This window comes from Halichoerus grypus, chromosome 9 (assembly GCF_964656455.1).
Source record: "Halichoerus grypus chromosome 9, mHalGry1.hap1.1, whole genome shotgun sequence".
Classification (NCBI taxonomy): domain Eukaryota; kingdom Metazoa; phylum Chordata; class Mammalia; order Carnivora; family Phocidae; genus Halichoerus; species Halichoerus grypus.
Window position 1 is genome coordinate 144,309,616 of NC_135720.1, and position 10,356 is coordinate 144,319,971.

At 47.1% G+C, this 10,356-nt stretch overlaps 1 non-coding gene across 1 annotated transcript; it reads right to left on the reverse strand.

The window, feature by feature from the left end:
- Positions 1–8,846: 8,846 nt before the first annotated feature.
- TRNAA-UGC (transfer RNA alanine (anticodon UGC)) lies at positions 8,847–8,918 on the reverse strand. The gene has a single exon. It is a non-coding gene; the product is annotated as a tRNA-Ala (tRNA).
- Between the last annotated feature and the right edge of the window lie 1,438 nt (positions 8,919–10,356).

Genomic DNA, 10,356 nt, shown 5'->3' on the forward strand with positions numbered 1-10,356 from the left:
AGAGAGGGAACACAAGCAGGGGGAGTGGGAGAGGGAGAAGCAGGCTTCCCGCTGAGCAGGGAGCCCGATGTGGGGCTCGATGCGGGCTCGATGCGGGGCTTGATCCCAGGACCCTGGGAACATGACCTGAGCCAAAAGCAGACACTTAACTGACTGAGCCACCCAGGAGCCCCAGAATTAAAAAATTTAATTCAACAAGGTCACAGGATAATATAAAAACATACAACAATAAGTTGTATTTCTACATACTGGCAGTGAACATGTGGACAGTAAAACTAAATATGCGATACCAGTAAAGTAAATCCTTTGAATTCTCATCACAAGGAGAAAAGTTTTCCTTTTTTCTTTCTTTTCTTTTTATTGTATCCATATGAAAAGGTGAATGTTAGTGGGACCTACTGTGGTAATTATTTCACAATACATGTGAATCAAACCACCATGCTCTGTGCCTTAAACCTATGCAGTGACACATGTCCAATATTTCTCAGTAAGACTGGAAAAATATAATCCCTGACAAAAAAAAGGTAAATCTAACGAAACACATACAGGACTTGGATGCGGACACTACACAGTGATGTTGAAAGGAGTCAAGGGAGCTTAAATAAACAGAAAGACATACTGCATTCATGGTTTGCAAGATTCAGCATGGTAAGGATGTCAGTTCTCCCCAAATTAATATAAAGTTTTAAAAAAATGTTTATTGATTTATTTGAGAGGGAGGAAAGGACAGAGGGAGAAGGAGAGAAGCCGACTCCCCACTGACCACAGAGCCCCAGGCAGGGCTCGATCTCATGACCCTGAGATCATGGCCTGAGCCAAAATCAAGAGTCAGATGCTTAACCCACTGAGCTACCCAGGTGCCCCTCCCCAAATTGATACATAGATTTAACTAAATACCTATCAAAATCCCAGCAAAATTTTTTGTAGATATAGACAAGATTGTTTTTAAATTTATATGGAAATTCAAAGGAATTAGAATAGCTAAAACAATCTTTAAAAAATAACAATATAGGAGAAAACATAAGTCAACCTGATTTCTAAACTATTATGTAACTACAATAATTAAGAATGTGGTTGGTGAGTATTGGGGAGATAGACATAGATTAATAGAGTAGAATAGATAAATAAGCCCACACAAATGTTCCAAACTGGTTTTTGACAAAGTTGCAGAAGTCATTCAGTGGAGGAAAAAATATACTTTTCAACAACTGGCACTGGAAGAATTGGACATCTACCGGTAATAAATAAATAAAAATTAAAATAATCTCAGCCTAAGTCCCATAACTTATACAAAAAATTAACTCCAAATGGATCATAGTTATAGATGTAAACCTACACAACTTTCAGAAAATGCACATAGAAGGAAACCTTTGGGATCTAGGTCTAGACAAGGAATTTGTAGAATTGCTGCAGAAACATGATGCCCAGATCCTGTAGAAGCCCACTCCTTCCTCCCTCCCCTCTCCTGCAGCCTCAGGAACCTCCACTGATGCCGAGCCTTACAGAACAGAAACAGAAACTGGAAAGCATTAAAGGCAACTCACTAGGTCATGTTTTTATTTTCTGTGTGATGAGGAAATAAGGGAAGAGGAAAGGAAGGGGAAATAAAAAAGAAGAGAAAGGAGAATAAGAAAGCTCATTGGAAGGAATAAGTCAGAGTTCCTTGAGAAGCAGGTTTCGGCAGAAAAGGTACAGGGAATTGTACTGAGGGCCTCAAACATGCAAAACACGCGTTCTCCCACTGTCAAATAAAAAGAGATCTGCACCTAGATAAGGGGAGACTTTATTCAGAGGTGGATTATTACAAACAGGGACAATGCTCAAACTCAGAAATCTGCAAGTGTCCCAAAAATCACACAGAAAAGGCTTTTCTTTAACAGGCAAGGAGGGGTAGACAAAGCTTTAGCAAGAACTTTTAAGGGACAGTTGGGCAGGTAAGGGAAATGACAGTGGGGCGGAGGTTGGCTGATTCCCAGGATAAGCCAATGGGGTCAGCCGGGGGGGGGGGGGGGGGGGGGCATGGCCTACTTTTCAAGGCCTCCTCCTGCTCAGGGGCAAACAGCCAGAGGCCCGCAGGGAGGAGGAAAGCTTGACTCGAGTTTGGTCAAGAAAATGCAGAGGGTAAGAAATGGGCAATTGTAACACTTGGTAACTACTCTGACACCCCCCCACACACTCTTCTTTAAGATACATCTGATTTTCTGAAGCTCTCAATTTCTGCATGTTTTGTTAGTAGTGTTAATATAAGGGGTGAATCTGAGCTTGCTTTGGACAGGAAGAGCTCCAGAATTGGAGGAGGGAGTGACTGGTTGGGATGTCATTCTTTAATGTGTAGGACTTGGGATGGGAGGAAAGCACACACACGTAATTGCTACTCGCACTTTACATTGCAATTCTAAACCGCTGAATCGTTAAAGCTTCAGTCTTCTCTTATGGGTGGTAAGACTCAAGTCTTCTTAGGACTTTTCTGATTTCCTCCAGAAATACCTTCCCCTAAGACACAAGGATATTGAAATTCAGCCTTTCCCCAGCTAGGACACTTTGTGTGCCTGTTGGCTCACAGAAATAGGGCAGGAGTTGGGGAAAACTGGCGTCAAAATAGAACCTGAGCAATTCATTCAGCATTGTTTAAAACCTCTTTTTCGTTCTGCTCGAAGCACAGAGGCAATTTAGCAAGTTCTGTCAATAGTCCAGAGGGCGAATTCTTAGGGCTTGAACTGCACAGCAGCCTGAAGGATAGAGGGGATGGGAAAAGTGTGAGAATGAGCCAGAAGGTAAACAGACAGGCAGTGAGGAAGACAGAATGAAATTTGGAGAAACGAAACTGCAAGGTTACTTAGCAAACAGGAGAAGCGGAAAGGGTCTAAACATCAATCTCTTGGTGGGGGGAGAGAACAGAGGATGGAGATGAGTTTGGTTTTGGATGTGTCGACTGGGAGACACGTGTGGAACACCGTGCTCTGTCTCCTAAGCACTGAGGAGACTCAGGGGCGCTGGTTTGGAGGCAGATTAGTGAGGGGTCTTAGGCTCACGCTTGCACGAGTGAAGGGAGTGAGAACTCAGGTTTCTTTTCAAACTGGGGGTCAGGAACTCATTAATGATACTTGTGGAAAATAAAGAAATGAGTTCATAGCTAGACTGTCCTTGAGCCCTGGTCTTTATACTGGTTAATCTTATGTTCCTCGGAACTTCTGAAAACCAAGAGAAGTTCCATTTTATGGCACCACGTTTTTCATATCTGTTCGCCCTTTCTCATCCTACTTTGCCTGACTGTGAGCTCTTACCTATATTCGTAAAAATACCTGTGAACCTGTTATGAAAATGACAGAAACTGATTAGTCTGGCAGAATTTCCCTTAGTTGACTTATAGAACTGGCAGAATAGGATAGGAAAGAGAGAACGGACGGACTTCACTGAAGAAGAATCTAGAACAGCATCAAAAACAAAGATCTTCAAGTTCTGATGCGTGAGTATGCATGTGCCTGTGCGTAAAAATGCTGGTGGCAGCAGAGAAATGTACTCCGCTATTTGATCACACAGAAGCACAATTACGAAGGTTTCCAGAATTACCCAGTGATGTTTCTTTGTTTTTACACCTGGAAGAATCTGGATATCGCTTGGGTTCACAGACATTCACATTAAGGAGTTGGGTTCTTTTTTCCTGTTTGCTTCGTGAACACCATAAGCATTGTTTATTAAATGTCCAATACGGTAGCTGGACGGTGTGCCTACAGCATGGTAATATCAACATAGAAGGTGTTGGGTAGTTTCTCAGTAGAGAATCTTTCAAAGATTTAAACATTGTGCTCAAGATAGGAACACCCTTATGCCCTATTATATGTAATTCAGAAGACCTACCATTAATAATACTGTATGGCATCTATGAAAGTTGCTAAGAGAGTAGATCTTAGAAGTTCTCATCACAAGAAAAAAATCGTTTACCTATGTGTGGTGATGGACGTTTGTTTTTGCTTTTGTGGGGGTTTTGGTGATGGATGTTAACTAGACTTACTTGATGATCATTTTGCACAGATTATTATATTGTACACCTGGAACTAATATAATTTTATATGTCAATTATATATCAATTCAAAAAAGAGAAAACATAAATGTGAAAGAATACATTTAAAGAATAGATTCAGGGGCGCCTGGCTGGCTCAGTCAGTGGAGCATGTGACCCTTGATCTCAGGGTTGTAAATTCAAGCCCCAGGTCGGGACTTTTTAAAAAAAATCTTAAAAAAAAAAAAAAGGAATAGATTTAAAGTATCACCAGTGTGCCACCCATCATGGTAATGATTGAAGAAAAATTATCAACCTATTTTAAAACTATGGTTAAAATTTTGGTGAGGAATGAGGTCCTTGTATGGCCTCAAATATATCCCCACAGATTACAAACTAAGTTAATGAGGGGAAACTTTACATTTAGTTAACACCACCAATAAATGAAAAATGCTATGTGACACACTGAGAACAGAACATCATTTATATTTTTGCCAAAAGTGCATAACCTCAATCCAATCACAAAGAAATAACACATCAGCCCAAATTGAAGGACATTGGACTCAACAACTGGCTTGAATTCTTCAGAACCTGTCAATGTCATGAAAGACAAAGAAAGACAAATGGTTGAGAAACCATTCCGGATTGAAGGACATTAGAGAAAGCCAAATGCTATATATGATCCTGAAGTGGGTCCTGGACTGGGGGAAAAGTTGCTCCAAAAGACACTTTTCTGAATGATTGGTGAAATTAGAATATGAACTGGATATTATCAGATAATAGTATCCCTATTAATGTTAAACTTTCAGAACTTGAAAATTGTTTTGCAGTTTATAAGAGAACGTCCTCTCTTAAGAAACACGTCTGGGGCGCCTGGGTGGCTCAGTCGTTCAGCGTCTTCCTTGAGCTCGGGTCATGATCTCAGGGTCGTAGGATCGAGCCCCGCATCGGGCCACATGATCGGCAGGGAGCCTGCTTCTCCCTCTCCCACTCCCCCTGCTTGTGTTCCATCTCTCTCTGTCAAATAAATAAAATCTTTTTTAAAGAAGGAAAAGAAACACGTCTGAACTATTAGAGATAAGACATGAGAGCATGCAATTATTCTGAAATCAGTTAGAAAAACCATCATTTGCGTGTGTTCACATTCCGACGGCGGAGGAAGAGGAAAACAGATGTGGGTAAGTCTGGCTAAGCCGTGTAGGGTCATTCTTGGTACTCGCTTGCAAACTTCTCCGTAGGCTCGAAATAATCTCGAAATTAAAAGTTTCGTTTCTCTCTTTAGTTCACGCGCGGGCCCGGCCGCCAGGACCACACCCGGGGGCGCGTGGATACAAACCGCGCGTGAGCTGGAGCGCTGGTCCCCGCGAGGGAGTGGGAAAGAGCCGAGGCCACCGTCCGGGCGCTCCTGGAACACCCGTAAGTGGGTCGCCGGCTGTCGCCACCGTGGCCATCCCCGGGCCCAGCGCCGTGGTCGCGGATCCGGCCCCGGGTTCGGCTCGGAGACGCACGGAGAGCGAGGCGGGGGTGGAGCGGAGCGGAGGGCGCATGGCCTTCGGCTGTGAGAGCCGCTGGTCCCCGAGCAAAGGGCGGGCGCTTCCGGCCCTCAGCCAGAGTGTGCGACAGCTTGGGAGGAAATCCGAATCTTCCGGGCCCGGGTAAGCCAGGAACCGACGACGTTTAACAGCCGCGCGCGGGGATTCTGGGAAGCGGCGGGTTTGGCGGCCGGAGGCCTAGGGACCCCGCGGCAGGAGAGCTGAGCGGCCGAGGACGTTGGCCCCGGGCGGGCTCGGTGGGGAAGGGGGCACCGGGAGCGCGGCGCAGGGGAGGCGCAGGGGAGCAGGCGCCCGAGGGAGGGCGCGCGCGGGTGCGCGGGGTCCCGTGAGCTGCGGGTGCGCGGGGTCCCGTGAGCTGCGGGTGCGCGGGGTCTCGCGAGCGCCGAGGGCGCGGAGGCGGGAGCGGGGCGGCGGGGGCGCGGGGTCCCGTGAGCTGCGGGGGCGCGGGGTCTCGCGAGCTCCGACGGCGCGGAGGCGGGAGCGGGGCGGCGGGCGCGCGGGCGCGGCGGGCAGGAAGGCCCCGGCCCCGGAGGTCGCGGCGAGCAGGGCGCCTCGCGGCACGGCGCCGCCCCGGAGAGAACGCGCGCGGCGGAGCCCGGTTCCCGGTGCGGCTCGGCTCCCCACGGCGCTCCAGGTGGAAGAGAGCTTCCGCACCCCGGCGAGGGTGCTGTTGGGTGTTGAGCTTGGAATACAAGACCTGAAAGATCAGAAAGCGAGGCGGCCACCGAGTATGTTTAACTTGGAGTGGTTTCCAGAAGGGCAGCGCGGCGTCTGAACAGCTCGGCGGCAGGTGCGGGCGCTGCACGCGGGCGGTGGCGTCTAGACCTCCCTTCGCACGCGCGCCTGGGGAGCCCGGGCTGGTGTCAGGCTGTCAGCGCGCTTTCCAGCGGCTCCTGCCTCCCGGCGGCGATGCTCGCGAGCGTGGAGAGCGGCTCAGGCGCGGCCACCGCAGGACACGAGGCCCTGTGAGAGTGACGCGGGGAGAAGGCAGCGGCTGAGGCCGAGGGCAGGAGGGGACGGAGGGAGGAGGGTAGAAGGAGCGGGGAAGCGGGACTTCTTGCAGGACACGGAGGAGCGGCCTGTGAGCCCCAAGTCTCTGTCCGCAGCGCAAGCCTGACTTTACCTAAGGAGATGTTTTCATGACGATTCACTCATAGTTTTTAGCAATTTGAGCCTAGACGAGAGAGCTGGCCAAATTAGTAGGGCTGGAGAGGCAGCGCGGGCAGAGGACAGTTGCTCTCTGCCGTGGCGGCTTGGAGAGACCCAGATAGCTTCATCGGTCCCCAGGCATTTTGTTAGAGGAAGTCTCCTGGGGCCCATTTGAGTTCATCCGTAGAAAACTCAAGGGGTCTTTGGTGTGACCTGCAAAGCCGCCTAAACTATTGCTCTGGGTTGCACCTCTAATTCCACCCAACCCTCCACTTTAGTGTCCTAACACCCCACACACTCTTTGCTTAAACACCTACAGAAAACAAGCAGATAAGAAAAAATACATGACATGACTACATTATCTCTCTCCAAAAAATGTGTCCTATAACAAAAAAGTGGCCCCAGGGCACGTGGCCAATCAGCAGCTAGGCAGGTTTCTGAAGCGGACAGCCCCCCTCCAGAGGGCCTGCTGTAGATATTTTCACTGGAGAAGGGGATCTGGAAATAAGGACACCCCAGCCTGGGGGCGGGTGAGAGTTACGAACTGGAAACAAATTTCATTCCCTCCCAAAGACACTTTGATCCAACAGGAAATAAGTACCCAGATAGCAGCAGTTTTGAGACCACAAAGCTTTGGAATTTCTGAAAAGGTGCTGTTATAGGGGCACTTGGGTGGCTCAGTCGGTTAAGCGTCCGACTCTTGATTTTGGCTCAGGTCATGATCTCAGGCTCACGAGATCAAGCCCCTCATCAAGCTCCATGCTGGGCATGCAGCATTCTTTAGATTCTCCCTCTCCCTTGGCATCCTTCTGCTCCTCCCCCTGCTCATACTCTAGGTCTCTCTCTCTGAAAAAAGGTGCTGTTATAGACTGAACTGTGTCCCCCCCCCCCAAATACATATGTCGATGCCCCAGCCCCCAGTGTGACTGTATTTGAAGACAGGGCCTTTCGGGAGGTAGTAAAGGTTAAATGAGGTCCAATGGGTGGGGCCCTCCTTATAAGAAGAGGAAGAGACACCAGGAGTATGCACACAAAGGAAAGGCCATGTGGGGCTCCACAAACAGGGAGAAGGCAGCTGCCTGCAAGCCAGGTAGAAAGGTCTCACCAGAGACCAACCCTGCAGGCACCTTGATCTCGGACTTCCGGCCTCCAGAACTGTGGGGAGATAATTCTGTTGTTAAACCACCCAGGCTGTGGTATTCTGTGACGGCAGCCTGAACAGACTAAGGCAGGTGCCCTGGTGGAGCAGAAATTCCTGGGAGTCCCCTGGTCATGCAAAGCTGATGTGATAGGATCGGCTGCAAAGGGACAGAGGAAGTGGCAGTCCTTCACCCGCAAAGCCATCCAACACACCTGTGCTCTCGTCACCCTTTGCTTTGCACCTCTTTTCCTTTGTGACAGAAAAACCTTTCCTACCTCTTCATATGGGGGCCTTCCTTTGATGTTAACTGAGGTTTGCAGGCAGTGTTTTATTGAAAGATTTAAAACAATGGTGAAAACGGGATGAGCGAAGAAATGTAGGAAAAATGATATTATGGAGTACTAGTGGAGAATGCGTTGATCCGTATTTATTTCTTTCGACAATCTTTTCTCCCGCGCCCAGCATCCTGTGGCCCACTCCTCCGCAAGGACTCAGGGTTCCGCACCCATTGTGGGGCTGAGCTGTTGGCGGCGCTCTCCATGCGGGGGTGGGGGGGGTACTGACGCCACAGCCAGTGGGGTCGTGCTGCTCGCCTTTTGTCTCTGGCCCAGAAAACAAAAAGAACTAAAGAAAATATAGGTGGGACAATGCTGTTTCTTCATCGTCTTTCCCTCTCTTTAATAATAGTATGCAATGGGAACCAAGGTGAGTTGCTCATTCATGTGCAAGACTATGCTCGGGTTCAAGAGATGCTGTTATAGGACCCCGTTCTCCCCCTGCCCCTTCCCTTTGTCTTCTGTCCCAGTTGCCTTAAGTGATATGGAAGTTCACAGCAAGGGATGAAGGGGAATTCAAGGCAATCTGTTAGGTTATGTTTTTTCTTTCCATATGTGCAGGAATGGAGCAAGAAAAAAAGTTATGAGTGCTAAATCAGTATTTTTTGAAAAATGGCTTTGAATGAGTGATGTTAGGTCAGAAAGGGGTAAAAAGGGAAATTAAAGCTTGGAGGTGCCGGGGATCGAACCCGGGGCCTCATACATGCAAAGCATGCGCTCTACCACTGAGCTACACCCCCCTCTGAAAGTGCTCTTTGCTAATGCTTATCTGGAGATAAGTTTGTTTTCTGAGGCCCTTGATCCCCTTGAGCATCATGGTAGCTCAGTGTTAAGGGACATCAGCAGCCCCTGGGCGGGAGACCTTCAGGAGCTAGAGAAAGGGACTGATTCTTCAGAGTGTAGAGCTTGAAGTGGAAGGCAAAAGATTGGAAACGTGTCAGATAATAACCCAAGAAATTCCCACTGTGGCCTTAAAATGTAGTTACAGTTTCCTTCTCCCATTCTTGGCAAGGAATCAGTCAAGTCCCGGTTTTCAGCTCTTTTAATTTCCTGCAGCTATGTCTTAACCTGAGACACAAGACCATTGAAATTCAGCTTTTTCCTGCCTAGAAAGTGTCATAATATTTGTTGTTTGCTCCATCGGAATGTTAAGGACTGAATTTGATAGAGAAAAGCCATGACCCTAGAAGGAAACCCTAGAGCGATACATTCAGCATTTCATTTAAAGGGTCGTTTCATTCTGAATCTAGGCACCCAGGCAATGTAGGAGACCCTGCCAATAGTCCAAAATCTCTTTTTCAAAAGGCGTTCATAAGGCATGACTGAAACATTCGGGGATGGAGAGAAGTGTTGAATTATATGAGTGAGACCAAAGATTTAAGGACTAGAGAAAAAGATCTATCTATCTCTATCTGTCTATCTATCTATCTATCTATCTATCTATCTATCTATCTATCTATCTATCTATCATCTATCTATCTACCTATCAGAGATATCGTGCCATTAGAAATGGCCAGCCAGAAGAAAATGCAGAAAAGAGGAGGTTATAAAAATTCTTTTGGAAACAGGGTGGTGTGGGGAGGTTGGAAGATGGAGAAGACGAGCTAGCCTTGCTTGTATTAAATTCAAGATCCACGTATGTGGTGCATGTATGTGAGGATGTCACATGACCAACTCAGGCAATTACCTGGGTTTCAGGCCTTGGATTTGTGAGTAATCAGTAGACCCAAATATGAGAGGGCAGATAAAGACTGAAAAGTGTGCTTGTTAGTGATAGTCATTAGAAAAAAAAGTTCACTCTGGGACATTTCTTGAACCCTGAGATTTATCATGGTTAAGACTGTGTTCTTTGAACTACATGAGAAGACTATGAGAAAACCCATTTCCTGGTACCACTTTCTAGTGGTTAACTCTTTCTCATTCTGGTTTCCCCATATATGACCAATATTATATATATATATATTATATACATATATATTCGTAAATAATATTGAGTCATTTCTGAAATTGGATGAATATGATTTGTCTGGCAGATTTGTTCTTCTTTCATTTGGCTTATGGAATCTTTATTTTCTTATTTTCTTTATTTTAATTCCACTATGGTTAATATACAGTGTTAAATTAGTTTCAGGTATAGGGGCGCCTGGGTGGCTCAGTTGGTTAAGCGACTGCCTTCGG